This window comes from Poecilia reticulata, linkage group LG14, assembly GCF_000633615.1.
Source record: "Poecilia reticulata strain Guanapo linkage group LG14, Guppy_female_1.0+MT, whole genome shotgun sequence".
Taxonomy (NCBI): domain Eukaryota; kingdom Metazoa; phylum Chordata; class Actinopteri; order Cyprinodontiformes; family Poeciliidae; genus Poecilia; species Poecilia reticulata.
In genome coordinates this window covers 22036687-22054971 of record NC_024344.1, presented here as the reverse complement: position 1 = coordinate 22054971, position 18285 = coordinate 22036687, and the positions used below count along the sequence as shown (strand labels likewise).

General features: G+C 37.2%; 1 protein-coding gene across 1 annotated transcript in view; it reads left to right on the top strand.

Moving 5' to 3' along the window:
* The first annotated feature begins 1671 nt into the window (after positions 1 to 1671).
* sgcd (sarcoglycan, delta (dystrophin-associated glycoprotein)) overlaps positions 1672 to 18285 on the top strand; it is a 274197-nt gene continuing 257583 nt past the window's right edge. The window contains exon 1 of the mRNA XM_008428447.2: positions 1672 to 2370. The gene's annotated coding sequence lies outside the window, so the exon portion shown is untranslated. The remainder of the gene's footprint in view (positions 2371 to 18285) is intronic.

Below are 18285 nucleotides of genomic sequence, written 5' to 3'. Positions count from 1 at the left end.
ACAGAGGACAGTACCAACTTCCAGATCTCAGACATACAATATTGTTTGCTTATTCTGTGAGAAACTCTTCATTCCTAGATGCCTAGCTAAAAAAATGATTTAAAACAATTATTAAGTCTGATTTGTAAAAGATAAATCTTATTTGTAAACCTTTTAATATTAAAACTCAGCAGTGCCTTTTTAGAGGCTGCACAACGAAATTCAATAAACTCAAAAACTCTGCAGACCTCAGTAGATGTGATTTATGCCAAACAAAAACAGGTTTGTGTTAATATAATGTCAAGATAGAAAGACTTGGAGACTTGATGGCCGTCTGTGTTGTTCTGAAAGAACTGCAGTCAACCTACCAGTGTTGTTCCTCTGAGTAGCTATGATGTCCGTTTAGATAAGGTTGGCTAACTTTGGAGTTTCACAGTTTGTTGTTACAATGACAGATGATGGTGCGATTTATTTTGAAAATAAATTTGCTTAATGAAACCACACTAATTTTGCAAAAAAAAATTTGAATCAAAGGTTTTGCATTAGGATGAGGTGTTTTTTTGACAGATAGATGTATTTCATACAACTGCAGTGGAAACACTTTTATTGGATCACACAAGTCATGAGCAACAGCTGGATGTTACAACTGGTGGAAACGACAAAGACGACGACAGGATGTAAGAGGATGATGGTTTGTTTTGTGTTTTACGGACAATCTGCAGCTGGCTCCACCAGAGCTCTCACAGCTTTGCACAGGTCATAAAACGTTTGTGTGTCATTCAAATATGTTGACTTCATAGTTCTTCTACATTGTAGCCACTCCCAAGTAGGCGGGGCTTGTCACTCCAACGCCTGCGAAAGACGCCGACGTCTCTTCTGATGGTGACCTGCGCCACAGCTGAATTATAAAGATATCTCATGTAACGTTTACATCCATCACTGCCATCATTTTTAATGACTTGTGTGAAAAAGCTTCTTCATGTTTAATTTAACTTATTGCTTGATGGAAACACTGTAATTTTCATTAAAAACTGTGTTTTTTCGACATTAGCAGAAATGTGGACAAAGATTTACGCACATTTGTTGTAGAAATGCAACCACTGACCTGATGCTCTGCTGGGCTTCTTTAGATGGAAAACTGTTTCAATTTGAACAATGATGTTTAATGCTCTGTTTGATGACAAGAATCATGTGGAATATGTGTGACTGAATTGAAAGGACTTTCTTGTAAAGCGCTTTGGGAGCCATTTCACAACATTTGTTGTTAAATAGCTTCGTATAAGTAAACTGAATTCATCTGAAAAAAAGACTGAAGGTTTTGCACTTTAACCAGATGTAAATGCAGTGGTGAGATCCAAACGTTAGTGAGACAATTATGGAAAACAGAGTGGGGCAAAACTGCTCCAACACCGTAGCTACTCCTGAGAGTTACTACCGCTGAAGGTGGTTCAACAAGCTCTTGAATCTTGAGGTGATCATGGTTTTTCCATTTTGGCTCTCTCTCTCTTATTCTCTCCTGTCTTGCTCCTGGTTTTGCTCCCCCCATCCTGCCTCTCGCTCATAAATGGGCATCTGTCCGTTTCTCTTTGAGGCTTCAAATCATGGTCCTCTACCCCCACCCTCCACCTTCTTCACTGAAAGGAAAACTCCACCTCCTCGCTGCTGTTTATGTAGTCTCTGACAGTGCATGCTCTCACTCTCTCTCTCCCCATAACCTTCCTCCTCCTCTTAGCATCCTCTCCCCTCACACTGCTCTGTGACTCCACTTGCGCTCGCAGCCTGTTTCCTGCCTCTCCGCTCTCCGTACTCACACACACACACACGCATGCATGCACACACACTCTCCTCTCTCCGTCTTGTCACACTCGGTCCTGTGCAGACTTGAGCTCTGGGAGTGGAGGAGATGATGCTGGCACTGATTCCCTTCTTTTCTCTCCTGAAGAAGGGAAAACTAGTCTGAGAGAGATGTTGATGCAACAGCACCTCTTTCCCTCTGCCTGCCTCCTGCCAAGCTCCAGCTCTTATTAGGTGGATTTAAGCGACAGAGAGAGCTTTGCAGTTGAGGTGTACTGGATCTTCCGCTTCTCTTTTTTCATCGTCCCACCTCAAAGGATGCTCAGATCCCTGCAGGATCAGGGATATCACTTCTGGAACTGTCATCGGGCTCGCTGCCCCGGCATCGTTGCAGTCTGAGGCGGCCCGGTCCCCTGAAGGAAAGCAGAAGCATGTCAGAGGCACCTGTGATGCTGAAGGAAATGAGCCGAATGCGTGCCGTTCTGCAGGACTCGAGCCTCTGAACCAGATTGAGATTATCTTGGAAGAAATCTGTTGGATCCTTGGAGTTGCTTTCTCATGGTTTTCTTACTTTGATCGCTTGGATCCGACCAATAGGTAAGGCTTTGACTTCCTCTGTTGCTTCTTCAAGATGTCTTGTCTTCGTCTCGTCCACTTCACCAGATTTGCTTTTGCTGGACTAGTTTCTCAGCTCTGGAAGAACTCCAGCTCCGTCTGATTAGTCATTACTGCCGCTGCTCTGTCCTGTTTATAATGCATCACCCAGCGTCTACGGCGGCGGCAGCGCTCGCTGAGTGCTTCTGCTCGGCTGCAGAGCGGAGAGGAACGCCACTGCAGACGGAAAGGCAGTGTTAAGTGGATTTGAGTTTTGTCATGATCTCTCTCTGCTAGTCTGAGTGCAACAGGAAGCAGTACTGACACTGTGATTTTTAGTGCTATTATTTCTGGTTGATTCTCAAATTGTTGGATATCTAGTATCGAAGTTATTTACGGATGAATTTTTCCTCTTTGTGGATTTGCAGGCGTATATTGCTTCAGGGTTGCTTGATGTTTCTTGATCAGTCTCCTTTTTGTGTTTTTTGTATCATTTCTGGTGTATAGGTGCACAATTTTCATTAAGACTGAGTTTTTCTTGGCAGTTTTTGCTTTACTTACAATTTAGGCGTGGATTGGTCATAGCATGTCTAGCCTATATGTTTAGTTTTTTCTTGTGTGTCTGGATCTATCTAGAAAAATCAACTTTTTCTGTGTTGGTGAGCAATTTTTGCTTCATTGGTTTTTTTCTTTCAGAAAACTTTCCAATTTATGCTTACTAGTCTTCCTTTTATTTTATTTCACATCCTTTGAGAAGACTCAATAGATGCACATTTGAGCCATCTTTGGTTTATTAGTTCTGTGTTTCCTTTAAAATCAAGTGTAATGTATGTGTTGCTGTCAAAACTGATACATTTCATAGCAAGTGAGAGATTTTTCAGTTAATACATATCTGTGAGCATTTGTCATTGTGCTTAAATTTCCCTTTTGCATTGGTGCTGGATTTCTTGTGACAAATCTACCATTATACTGGTTTTCAGTTTGTGCTTGGCTGGAAAAAGATTTACCTTTAAAAAACCAGTCTTCCTTTATTTCTTTCGGCTTACCGTTAAATTTTCTTGTGAGTGATCTCAGCTTCATTGGTTCCAGGATAGTTAGCTATCCCTGGTTTAAAAGTACCTATTTTTTTTCTTAGAAATGAATGGTTGGTTACATGTTTCTGGACTTCACCTTAAAATTCTAATTTTAATATCTGGTTAATTTTAGAAGATGTTTCTTGGAAAAATGTTGTCTAGATGTAGTAGTTTATCCTTTCCAGCGGACAGATATCAGATTTCAGAAAATATTTTTTCTTTTGAATTGGTGACAGGTGTTTACTACTGTGCTGGATTGATCATTCTCTGTTTTGTTTTGCCGCATTTGAAAGAAAAAAATGATCAAGCTTTGCGTTTATTGGATCCATAGATCCAATAAATGGTAGGTGTACAGATATGAGTGATAGAGATGAGAATTTGAAAATAATTGATTAGCATTTAAAATACTGAAAAATCGATGGTTTCAATACATCAACACTGAGAATTACGAATGTTTTTTGATGTATAAATACTCAATAGGGTGTATTTTGAACTTTCTTTGGGTTTAATTAAATTCAGGTTACAAATAAGGACATTATGTTTTCATTTATAAAAAGAAATAATCTTGTAATTGTCTTTTATGTTGCATTCAAAACCATTACATTAAGACACCAAGCACTTTTTCTCTATACTGTATTATATTCCTAAATTGTAACAAAATGAGTTAACATTTGAATCAGTATCAGACTTTGGATAAAACTGGTAATTGGTATCAGGGACAGCCTGACTGACACATCTAAATCAGGCTCGATTCAACTGGACTAAACTGGGACCAGAACGATTAATATAAGTATAGCGTTAAACCAAAGAAAAAAAAAACACACAAGGTAAATGAATTATGCAATAGATTTAAGCATATTTACGATACTTAACTTTCTTAATGCATCAAAACACCACAAATATGGAACCTAGTAAAAATTAGATGAGTACAAAGGAGAAAAAGAGATTGGGATGAACTCGTAAAATGTAATTAGTAAATGTGACTAAAACTAATAAATGGGACAAAATAAAAATGAAATATACTGTATTTGTTTACCCCTGTGGTTCAAGCAAGATTTTTCTTGACTAATCAAAATTTTTATGTGCGTTTGCTGCTTTTTGTTTGTGGCCATTCAGTCTTGTTTTTTTTCTTTCTTATGCCTTCTAAATTGGTCTTAAAAACTGGACTGAAATGTGTTTTTAACTGCGTCTAGTGATCTTGGAAAAATCGATTCAGATTGCTCAACCACTTGTTTTACGACATTTTTATGAAACTACAGCACACTGTTTCTTTCTTTGCTATAAAAAAATCCCACTTCCCAGCTGTGTCTTTTTTCATTGTTTTGGTTTAAAGGCTTTAAAATATCTCTAAATATGCCATCTGTTTGGTTCATAGTCACTATAAACTTATACTCAGTTTCTCTCTTTTTATTATCGATTCTCAGAGGTAAACAGAGTTGCATTGTCAGGTTTTATTTTCCATAAGATGTGCTTGTTTTTGGTGAAGGGAGTCTATAGTTCTGACCAGGTTTTGGTTTACATAGATCAGACTTTACTTCTATCAGGATTTTAGGTTGCAAACACAATGCAGCACAAATTGGTAAAGTGGAGGGAAAATGAAAGCTTTCAAAGATCTGTTTTGCACATAAAAGCAGAACAGTGCACATTAAGCGTAACCATTCTTGCTACTAATTAATTGAAAGACATCTGGGTGAATGGTCTATGACCCCCAAGGTTAACCACATGTGCAAAAAAAAAGTAGACAGTAAGATTGAACAGCGCCATCTATGGAGGAATTTTAAAGGTGTTGAGCAAAGGGAGCTGACAGTCTTGTCACAAGATCATAAGAAGATGAAGGAAGCTAAGACAAAAGAAAAGCACAACTAATAGAAAAGGTTTTTTGTGACACATTGACTCCAACTTCTGTGGATAAGTCATGGATGGTTTGATGCAGCATAAGTGTTCAGACTTCAGAAGCTTTGAAAACTCTCAGATGCATCTCTGATTTACTACCAGATATGGTAGTGTCACAAATCAGATTTTTTGAGGATTGAAAAGATTAGAATTACACCGTACAGACTACCATGAAAAAAATCTGATGTGTTGGCATTTGCTTGCTGTGTGAACGTATAATTTACTAAGAAGGAGGTAAAAAAAATCCTCGAACTGACCCCAAATCATATGATCTTTAATTGCTGATTCATTTCAGCAGATGATTATACTGATCCATGTACGTGAAAGAAAACTTTAGTTTCTGGGTGGTTCCATTTTCATGTTTTGTTTTCCATAAGATTCCTTTACTGTTTTAAAAGAATATGAGGACACGTCAACATTTTTGCTAAAACAGAACCACATCTTCATTTTTTTTTTTCAAAAATCAACCATAGATTCACTCATGCTCCATTTTTCCTGTTTAACTTAAAAGAGCAACATATTGTGCACCTTGAGCCAGACACCTGTGAATGAGATCTGTAACATGATGGGCATACATTTACAAGAATTTTGGATCAATTTCTAATCAGATTTAGATTCCAAGATAATTGGTGTAAATGATTGCGCAAAAGCAAAAGGTCTGGAAGAATTGGTTATTGTCTGCTGGAACATCTCCATGAATCCATGAACTGCTAGAACTCCCTCAAGATTGAGCTGCTTGGCCACAATGAATGTCTAGAAGTTAAAGGTGGGGCTTTCAAATGAAAGATCGATGAGTTGGCTGTTCACCATGAAGGTAGCAGCTAGAGATGGAAGAACTGTTGTGCTGTTTTTCCTGGTCTTTGAGTCTCTTAGAAGTTTTGGTTTCTGTCTTGGTCTTTTTGTGTTTTGGAGAGTCTGGTCTTGGTCTTGGTCTTGGTCTGGTCATGCTCAGAAGCTTTTTTCATGGCAATAAATCATGGGTGACCAAAGTGTAGCTCAATGAGGAATATTTAAGCAAATATTAGAGCAGATATCTGGATGTATCTCAGACTATATGTATAATTGTAACCATGAGGGGATTGAAGAAAATTCCATTATAATTTAAGCTTAAGGATTTATTTTGTGTAATCACTCTGTTAAATGAAAAGTTCAAATAAATGGTTAAAAGGCAAAATTTAATGACATTCATGCCTTTGAGAAGATGTGACCTTCCTGCTGTGAATCAGAATTAAGAGGATCTTTGCTTTGATTTAATGTGCTTTCCTCCTTTTTTTTAAACCTTACTGGAGCAATTTCATAGAAATACTCTGGAGTTGTATAGTTGTGGCTCCGATTCTTGTTTTTCACCAGTTTCTTGAACAGACTGGGTCTATTTTAGGTCAGTTTAAATTCTCTCTCTGAGCTCGATGTTAATTCTGTTGCAGGAAAAGAACAACTGCTATATTTCCAAACGTGTTCCTTTGGGGTCTTAATGCAGCAGACACAAATGTAAGAAGCAAAGAAAAGGAACTGTTTATTGTGATTGAACAAAAGGAAGTGGGAAATAATGTGAAGACGAGTTCTGGACCATAAAATCTCTCCAACCACATCATTAAAGCGCAAAATAATGAATAAAACCACCGATGTTACTGAGAATGTTTCTGAGGAGGAGCTCTGCATGTGTTTACTACTTTGTTTAGAAACACCCAAGGCCTTTTGATGAGCCGGCTGCAAAGAAGACTTGATGTGCTGTGTTTTCTTTTCTACCTGCGAGCTGCCTGATTGTAGAAAGTTAAAACTCAAAATAGGTAAAAGTCAAATAGTGTTTGAGCCTGAAAGGGCGAATTGGGGTTTGATGCTTCTGGTGGGTAATGAGGCAGAATATCAGCAAGGACTCTGTAGTAATAATAATAACTATATAACAGTACAGAGGTGAAGGAACCTTAGCATCAATCAGATGCTTTCAGCTTTCATTTATAATGGGACTTTAGGAACCGTTTGGTTGGTTTAAATGCACAGGAATTTAAATACGGTGGCACCTAGTGGTAAAACTGCATATTGCCTTTCCATCTGCCCATCCATCCATCCATCCATCCATCCATCCATCCATCCATCCATCCATCCATCCATCCATCCATCCATCCATCCATCCATCCATCCATCCATCCANCATCCATCCATCCATCCATCCATCCATCCATCCATCCATCCATCCATCCATCCATCCATCCATCCATCCATCCATCCATCCATCCATCCATCCATTTTCCAATGTCTTTCCGTCTATCTGTCATCCCTTCATCCATTCGTCTGTCCATCCATTCATTCATCCATCCATCATCCTTCCCTCTAACCATTTGTTTGTCCATCCACTCTTCCATCCTCCTTTCATCCATCAAACCCACCAGGATATTGTCCATCTGTCCACATTTTACACTTTTCATTTTCAAACTTTGCAGACTGTATGAAGTCATTCATAAATATGAAATAAAAATCATTTGGACAGGAAAAAAAAAAATCTTTGTCTTCCTCAAATCTGGAAACTTGTCTGATAAAATATTGATATTAGAAAAACCAATGTACTACATCTGTTGCTTTTATTGTACTTATGAAATTATTGGAAACCAATTTGGATGGTTCCATAGAAAAGCTGCAGCCGGCTTGATAAAAGAAGGCTGAGGTTGGGGAAGGAAGATGAGTGAAAGGACAACTGGCATTTCTGATGCATGTGAGATGTTTCTCTGTTTGACTCCCCCTTCACCTCACAGAGCACTTATAAATTACTCAGGCTAAAAACAAGCCAACTGCCACACACAAGAGGATCATAACTGCATTAGATCTGAAAGGACGTCACCTGAAAGCTGATTCAGAGCCAGAGGACGGGTTGATTCGTCCTTCAGCGAGATGCCACCCTGAACAAATCAGCCGTATTTTAGTCCTCTGACAGCTTCCTCTGTTCCCCTTCAGCCTCAGGACACAAACGTTTTGGGAACAGATCGACTTTGAGGCATAAAAGATGGGATTTAGAGGGAGAGACCGATCGTGTAGGTATTATGCCGAGGAAGCTGGAATGAAGATAGAGGAAAGTTATCATTTAAAATGACACAAAACCTTTCCCAGATGCAGCAGTTCTCGTGTGTGAAGCCTCTTCCTTTTACTTCCAGTGGTTTTCATTCTGTAGCGTGATCATAAAATAAAACGCTTATGTTTCTCTGCTTAGACTGACACTGACTGATGTTTTGGGAAACTGAGCCTCGTCTTTTCTGCAGTAATCAAACACATTGGGGAGCAAACAAGGATTTTATGTACAAGTGGTTAATTAAGGAAGTGTTTGCAGGAGGAAATCAGGCTCATTCGCATGCTTACAATTTAATTACGACATTCTGTCCTCTTTTTTATATAGAAAATGCAGGATGAAGTTATTGATAGATATTGTGTACCTCATAAAAATTTCCAGATTACAGTCTGCAGCAAACAACATGAAACTGGCAAATAATGTGTTTGAGCAACCTTAGCTTTTAGCAAGATTTTAGATCTAGGTTGAATTTGGTATTTCATTTACAATGTCCTGATATTTCAATCAGTTTAGCTGGATTCCATGCAGGGTAACAATATTCCCACAGTCTATGGATGAGAAACAGGACTACAGCATCACAGGTCTCCTACCATCACTATTTTCTGGTTATATATTTTTTGAAAATGTTCATAAATGTTATAACCTTCAACTTATTCCTGTCATAAGAAATTTTACTTGAGGAAATTGGTAGAACTTATTGCGATACACAATAATGTTGATTTGAGACCATTTTCAATTTAATCGTAATGCCATAATAATGCAAGATCACCCTCTCAAAGATCAATAAATTCTAATTTACCTAACAAACATGTAATGCTGGAACTGGAAGACATTTTAAAATAAAAAATAAATAAACAGAACACCCAAAAACAACAAATAAAGTGTAATATGAAGTCTCTTTAAAAGAAGTTGCCTTCAAAACAGTGGCTAGTTGAGACCAAAGCACCAGACTGAATCATTTGTCATCCAGTCTTTGATAGAAAGACAGAAACAGTCATGCAAATGGAAATGATTGAGCTTGTTTAGGCTCTTGTTCTGGGACCTTCTAAATACTTCTTCTCTGCTGCTGAGAAAGTTTTACTTTTGAGATTAGTGGATGGAAAGTGATGCATGCTTTTTCTTTATCATTGAAATAATTTAACAGCTGAATCTCATCTGCTCCCCTTTCATTTCAATCAACCTGCTAATTAGATTAAAATGCTGTTTTTTTTTCACAGCTTCCCCTCCTTATGTTATCATAAGGCTGATATGAAGAGAATATCACAGATTTAATTAACTCACAGTAATTTAAAAACTATGGTAAATTTTCTGATATGATATACGGATGAAAAATAAAAATAATATTCTGTTTTCCATATTAGCTTCTTGTAGTTTTTCACTCCTGTAATGTCTTTTTTTCCTTTATATTTGTTTTCTTCTTGTCGTCCCGTTCCATGTAACAACCTTCTTCTGCATCGTTTTTTTCATTCCCCCCTAAACAATACATCTTGATTTCTTAGCGTTTCTACACACATCTAATGCCTCTTCTCACAGCTTACGCCGTCCAATTAGCGACAGCAGCAACGTATTTCATTACAGACTTTCTGTAAGAAAACATCCGCTGAAATCTTCGTAAATAATCTGGTTTCTCTGCTCAGTAGATGTGTGTGTGTGTGGATGAGTGTTGTTGTTGTAAGGATTGTGTTTGAGCGGGGGGATTTCTCTGGGGAAGCATGGAAAGGAAGGACTGTGGAGTCGACTTCCTTTCCGCTAATTACCCGGAAACCGTCCTCGCTAATTGTCATGGCTTCACATGCACTTGATGTCTTTAAATATCTAACAGCAAGAAGCCACCTAAAGGAAGCAGAGAAATAGTGATAGGAGAGGGGGAGGAAGAAAAAAGAGGTCAACGGCTGTGCTTTGAAGTTGTGCAGGACCCGTAACCAGCAGAATCTGCTGCTGGATGTGGGTTCATCTCAGAGGAGGAAGAGCCGCTCTTCTCTTCCTCCGAGCTCTGCACACACATCAGCTGCAAGTAAATAACTCACAGTGACATCAAACAGAGACAATCGTCCGTTTCTGAGCGCGCACCCTTACAGTCTAACGTGATCTGCTGTAACTGAGAGCCGGAGTGAAATGTCTGTGCAGGTAAAACTGGCCTGATTTTAACGCACTAAGGATATTAAGGTTTTGCTGAACCAGATACAACATACAACAGATTTACCAAAAACTTCAGTGCAACTTCATGCCCATTTATGACTATTTTGAGTATTGAATTCATGGAATTTAGCTGCCCCTCAAATGGCTGAAATTCTTGAGACTTTGTCTAAAAGTGACTATTATTGCCAGTTTTAATAGTTAGAGCACCACATATAGGTTAATAGGCCTTAATAAGCACAGTGGAAGCTAACATCTACAATCTTATTTCTTGGGGATACAGCCAATCAGCTCCAAGAAAATAAATGGTGTTCCTGGATTGGCTGCTTTGAAAAAGCAAGTAGCATTCTTACCAGGTATTTAAGCATCCCAAACTGCATTTCCTTTTGAATACTTAAGAATCTACGAAAGAATCTGGGAATAAACGGCAACACACAACAGGTGTTTTTAATACAGAATAATACTGATTTATTTAAGGTATAGACTAGACAGGACTTGTACTTGATCAGATCCAGAAAAAACTGTGAAATATCCCTTTGCTGAACAGGAAGCCAAGTTCAGCATTGTGTGGTTTCTAGATTTGCAGAACATAAAGACTTGAACTAAATCTATGTCACTCAAATGTCCAGAATCTTATTATTAAAATCTAGAAAATTGGCAGTAGAAAGATAAAAAATATATATGTAATTTAAAATTGGACATATTTTTGTAACATTCTTGTTACTGTTTTGCATTTAGTAAAGCTTTTAGGTAAGTTCTCAGTTGTACATGCATGTAAATATGAAATATTTGTGAAGGTCTAGAAAGTGAATGAATATTTAATTTAAATGAAATTAAAATGTGTTTCTTACATTCCATTGCAATACAAGATTAGACCACAAAACTTTGGTGGAAATTATGGTTTGAAAAAATTCTGACAAATAAAACAAATGTCTCTAATTGAGTTTAACATTTTTTGTTTGCAACTCTGTGAAAAAATTAGTTTAATGAAATACTACTACATAACTCGCCTTGAGCTATTTTAACTTTATCTTAAGTGAAAACTTTTAAGGATCAAAACTCATAACTTTTGCTCTTTTTTAAATATTTCTCTAAATGAGTTTTAAAGCAAAATGTGACAACCAGGAGAAAAAAAACCCAAAAACCAGGATGTTTCAGATACCAAATGCAGCACCGGTAAATCAAAATCCATGCCTGCAGTGAAATATCAAAGAGCAATCAGTTAAATCAGGCTTGACATGAATATTTAAAGCAAACATGAAATGAACCTGGAGTAAAAACAGGAAGGATTTCATACTGACTGCTGACAGATGACGCTTGTCAGTGTTTACCCAGAGATTTTCCTCGACTGTTTGTGTCTTTAAAGCCATTTCCAAACCAAACTGAGGTCTCTGGAAAGTCCTTGCTCTCCATTCGGGGTTTTATCCCCCTCCTATATGTGTGATCCTGACAGCCTACATTAGCGGTGCAGAAATTTCTGACAACCTGATTTGTCTCGCAGAGAAGAACAAACACAAAAGGTTCACGTGAAGGTTGGAAAACCTGGCTTTGGAGGGAAACCAGGCGGCTGATGGGCTTTTGATTGCATACTGTAAGTGGAGCAAATAGATTAAGCCATGAGTCACATTGCATAAATACACAAGGGGAGGTGGAGGCCAAAAGGAATCTGTAATGCCTGATTGCTCACATAGATTCCTGAGAGGCTACATCGTAAATACAGCTGGTGTAATGTCCTGTGAAGGAACATGGCTTTCCAGGGAATAAATGGCACCTGGTCCTAAACCAATTAGCACGTTTCAGAGTGAAACCAAGCTAAACAGTTAAAATTACAAAGAAATAAGACCAAATCCAAGATTCTCAATATGGAACTGAATCCAGATTATTTTTTTCTCTGCGTTAAAGTGGATTTGCCAGTAGATAGTTTTCAAATTAAAGATATGTAATCTGTGTTCCCCATCGGTTGTACAACTGTATATCTTTAGAAAAGCATTAGTAGCACCTCCTGCACAACCAGCAAAACTGCAACACGTAGTTTCTGGATGGCAAGTCAAATTACAAAATGTGGTTTTTTTTTCAGCAGCCATTGTACATACAGCAGTAAAAACCAGTGGCCCAAATGTCCTGGAGCTCCGCTTGGGTTGCTCAGCACTGGCTGTGGGTCCTGGGGGTTGCTAGGTAGCAGCATATTGCTGATTTCTGTTGTTACACTCCAGACCTTTTCCAGATACCAAAACACACTGATTATTGATTTTTTTAAACAGTGATAACCCAAATGGAAGTACAATGCAGTTTGAATAATAGATCACATTTAAAATATAATCTGAGTTTTCAATAAACATTCTGGCCTCACCTATTTGTTATAAAGAAGATATATTCACCACTCTTTAGAAAAAGCCAATCTTTCACACTCTGCAGCCTGTTTTTAAATAAAACATATACAAATATAGATAAAGAAAGTCGGATTCAAAGCAGCTGCAAACTAATCTTTTTAAAGAAGAGACACAATCATTTTTTCATCTGAAAAGCAAATTTGTTTTAAAATGCAACACTTACAGATTCAAAAAGTTTATGTGCTTTATTCATAATTCAAACACTTTTCTAACCTTGAAAACACATTAAAATTCAAGCATGTTCTATGTGTTTTCCAGCAGCAGTAAAAAAAAAATGTAATGGAAAAAAATGTTTAGGATTTTTCTATTCGAGCTACAAATAACCTTCATTCCAACCAAAATGGGATGACTAAGAGTTTTAGCATGCCTGCAGATGAATTAATGCTGGGAGGAAACACTTTCATGGTAAGCTGGATAAGTAGCAACAATTATAAATCTGTCCCTAGAGGGGATGAGCCTGTAAAAATTATAGCCCAAAAATATGTGTGAGATGAGATTTTCAAAGGCTGCTCATTTAAGAAAAGCATAGAAAACCCTCATCAGTTTCAAATGTTACTGATCAGCACTTCTGTCATTTCAACTGCAAAAAATGCCAATATTTGTTGCCCCAGGTAACAACATAATATAACAAGAAGTTTAAGAGTTCTTACTGAACATATTTAGACTGACATATAATAATGATCTTTATAAAGTCATGACAGGGATTTGGGGTTGGTGTATTTACCATACAGGAGAAGCTTTAGGTATTTTTGTTGCAACCTTGAATGAGGAGCTGCAAAAACAAAAGTTTAAAGTAAAACTGACCAAGTATCACTATGTAGAGAGGCATTTAGTGTGGCTGCTGTTTTTGCATTGTCTAAAAGGGGCCCATACTCTAAGAACCCCTATACCTACTGCTGCCTCACGTATGGCTTTTGTGTTTGGAGGAGCACCCACATCTCCAAATTGCACCCATGCTCAGTTGTGCTGATTGTTGGATCACCAAAGGAAGAAATTTGCTGCTGTTAAACTATCAAAGGGAGAAACCTGGCATCAAATATTGACTCACAATGGTGAGTTACATGATAATCTCTTTACCAACGTAGCTGTCAGTCAGAAACTGTAGAAACAAACATCTGCAAGCATTTGAGTTTGACCAGAACCAATTTCTGATTGGTAGCAAATTGATCAAAGCATCTAAAGGCTCCTGCATACTCAGGCATACAGTGCATATTCTCACTCTGTCCAGGGACAGTTGAGATTTTACAACTGAGCATACTGACTACCTACATTTTGTTTTGCTTGCTCTTACAAACCACTCAGATATTTGTGTGGAGTAAAATAAAGCACATTGATTTGTTTGTCAAAGATTGTGAATAATTCTGATGAGGCATTGAACGTAGAATCAAGATGTACGCTGGCTAAGAGCAGATGGTTTGCTGATGCACTTGTATGATGATTATGTGATTACTAGACCTTGAAACAAGGCAATGAGAGATGACCACTTTTGCTAACAAGATGCTTTAAGGCATCAGTCATTCAGGGCTTTTATTGACAACCTCCCAGGGATCATGATTGCTGAACAATCACAAAAAAGGAGGGCATTTATCTCTTTTAGAAATGATGTCGAGGAAATCAAAATGTTGCATTGGTGGAGTTTCACATGGATTAGTCATTGTACCATGAGATTCTACTCTGTGTTGTAAAGGGGGGCTATTGTCTTGGAGAAAATCAGGGAGGGAATTTGGGGGAAAGAAAAATGGTGAAAGAGGGGTTCAGAAGGCAGAAAATAAAACGACCGAAACTTGGAAGCAATGAAGCGGCAGAGGAGAAAAGGAAAAGCAAGAAGATTAGAGAAACAGATCCTCAAACTGAGATGGAGAGAGGGTAATGGTGTAAATGAAGTGAAATAACAAGAATCTAATTACATTTGCATCCAGAGAAAAGGCTTCTCTTCATACATGGCCCTCATAAAAAATGTTCAACCATCTGTTGTCTTAGTTTTTAAAGAAATTAGCTCTCATGTATTCATATTGAGGGTGGTAGACTGCTATATGAACCAATCATCTGTCCATTCATACAAACGAGAAACCTGCCTGGATGGAAACATGCTGCAGCACCTTACGGGGTACAGAGGCCCTCCTCTGATTCTGGTTCTTCTCTGTGATCTGGTCCCAGTGAGATGAGACAAGAGAAACTCAGAAGGAAGCCATCCTGCAGCCGTCTGTATCTGATGAACCATCTCATCCTTTCAAAGTGGAGAAGCAGCATTTCTATTCTCCCCCAGGATTGCGAATCTCCTCACTGAGCTGCATCCCAGACACCTGTTGCATCACTTCCAATGTTGCCATGTCTTCTTATTATAAACAACTTTGGGCTTGTTTTTTTCTTTCTGCTTGCAAATATCATGAGTTGGATGTTGAGGTTTTTTTGAGTTTGTCTTTGAATGTGAAGTTGCTTATATGGAGTTGGCTTTCTTTCCAAGAAAATTATTTCTCAGCTCCCCACAATAAAGCAAAACACTAGTGGTCAGTAGTTTCCAGTGTAGTCTGTGGTATGCAGTTATACACTGTAAAACCACTTTAACATCTCTTCTTCTCAAATGTGTGTAGCTGAAAAATAAACTATTATAGTTTATATTGGGGTGGAAGCTCCAATAAAACGTAACTGTTTTGCTTTCAAAGATGACATGTTTCTATGATTTTCTGTAGTGGAAAATCTACAATTTTTTTCAGTTTGTATGTAAAAATGCACTGAATGTTTCCTTTTTGTTATTATTTCACCAAAATAGAGAAAATCAACACCAGTTTCCTGGGGAAAAAAAAAGAAAAAAGACGTCCGTTGTCTGAGGAACTTCAATGAGTCGGGATGTAAAAATTCATTATTTGATTTCCATCTCCTGACGGCACCAGCTGAATCCCTCTCCGTAACCGGCTGGAAAAATGCCCCTGGTGCTTGGTTGTAATACCACAGTATCATTTTAATGTAGATGTTCACAGCTGAAGCCTTGATTGGTGTTCAGTCAGCCTTCAGAAAGAGAATATTATATTGGAAGTGAGAAACACTTTTTTCTCCTTTTCCAGCTCAACCACATAGTAAATTGAATTTTTTGACATGAACATTGAGGAATGTAAAATGTGTATTCTGTTGGCTTTGTGGTGTTCTATGTATTCATTTCTAAAGAGGCGTGTTTCTGTACCAATTGTGTCTCTTATCCAAAAATATGTGAATTTGCTTCTTCATTGACATCTGTACTTAATGATTTTGTGTGTTTTGTTTTGCCAGACTTAAAACCACACAAGCCGTTACTGTCACAACCTGTGGCAGGCTTTTTATTTCATCTGTTGAAGCTTCAAAGTTATCTAATGTCTACTTCATGTCAGGGTTCAACTATGAAATGCTGAATTGATTTCAGTACCAATAAAATAACCAAAAAGTTTTGTCTTTTTGCTAATCTAGATTTTAATATTGAAATAAAAAAATCTACTAGAAATGATCAAATAAATCAAGATTCTGAAAATAATTTAAATCCATGAATACTTAAGACCTCTTTTCTTCTTCTCCAATAATTTGTGCTTTAAATCAAATTTCCCTAATTCATTTTTAAAACTCTATCAATTGGTACCACGTGTCTGGGACTGCCCAATAAACACACAACTCTAACTATAAACATGCAGGTCATAGAAAGTAATGGTATTACTCCTACATTCTCATTTTGATAGCTTTATTTTGTGTATATTTAAATGTGTCTTTAATTTTCCTTTTGGATCATTTTATCTCTTCAGGTTTCCCTTGAAAAAGGGATTTTATCTCAAGGGACTTCCTGGTAAAATAATAGTTAAATAATAAACATAAGTAAGTAAAACTATGCATATTGGTTGAATAACATTGATCTATTTTCATTCATTAAGTAGCACTGGCATAGAAATCTAAATATTACTTAATAATCAATCTTATTATATCAAGTATTAAAATTTAATAGTGTATCAAAATGGTGTTACTGTTTAATTTGAAAAATCCAGTTGAACCACTATTGACACCCACATTGACTAAAACCAAAGTAATTATTAATCATTATTAAATAAACATAAGTTCTAGCTTACAACTGAGGCATCATGATACTAACAAAACGTTAGTTATTTGATCAGCATATCTTAGAATATTTCTCCCTCATTCTGTCGTGTATATCTTTTTGAATATATTTTTTTGTAATTCCTTACTAAAGGGAAGAATCAGCCTCAGGAACTGAGAGCCAATGATACCCAGGTTACTGTAAGTTTGAGCTAATATTGGCTTTGTGACTGATGATAATATTTACCTGTTGAACGGTTGGCTGCTTTGACTAATGACTACCTGATTTTCATTTTCTTAACTCCTGACTTTGCGGGAGGCCTGGAATAAATTAAAAGATATAAAATGGAGGAGGAGGTGGAGGAAATGGCAGATGAAAAATGGGCAATTATTGAAAATGTCCACAAATCCTCCATGGGCGTATTTCAACGATGCAGAGTGTTTGTCATTACAGATAATATTGTCATGCAGTTGCGTGTAGAGAAAATAAAATTGCACCTATCTTTTATTATGTTTCACTTCATTTTTAATAATAAAAAAATATGTGTCAGGTTTTCAAATCTGCACTCTTTAGTCATTTCCTCACACAAAACTGCTTTGAAAGATAAAAATATATGTATATATATTTTTTAAAAAGCACTTGAGCTAATCGTAACCCTTCTTACATAAATGTAAAAATGTCCCAGTGCTTATTGAGCCATTTTCAGGAATGCACCGTCCTCAGCTGAAACATGAGAGAAAAAGAGATGCAGACAATATTTTCCGTTAGCTTTGTCATCAATGATGAACACAGGTCTAATGGGATTGCTTCGAATAGCATGCAGTTTAATTGTGACTGAGGTCGTGCTTCAATTGAGGTATTTAGACAGAAAAAAAACTAACATTTCCAACACTTATTCTGGGTTTATTATAATAAATACCAATTTTTGCTCTGCAATCTCTTCAGAAGCTATTAAGTTAAGCAAATAATCGCTATAGCAACCAAGATGAAAATTACATACACAATGCAATTTTCCTCAAGAGTAACTACATAATTATAGCTAAATGCAAACACAAATCTTCAGGTCTTTTGGTGAATGTTTGTACAAAAGTATTTTCACCCACACAGTTTTCTGCTCTTCTTGTGACACTTAGTCTGAGCTGAAGAGTTTGATGTCAGAGACTCATTGACTTGTGTAAATGTAAAGAGCAGCTTTGTGTAAAAATATATTTACCCACCATCCCCTTTGTTAGCCATACTTTAGCTTTTTACACTTCAGTTGGAATTCTACCAATCACTTAGTAATCACTTCAGGTCCATGAAGTTATTTGTAGGAAAGCA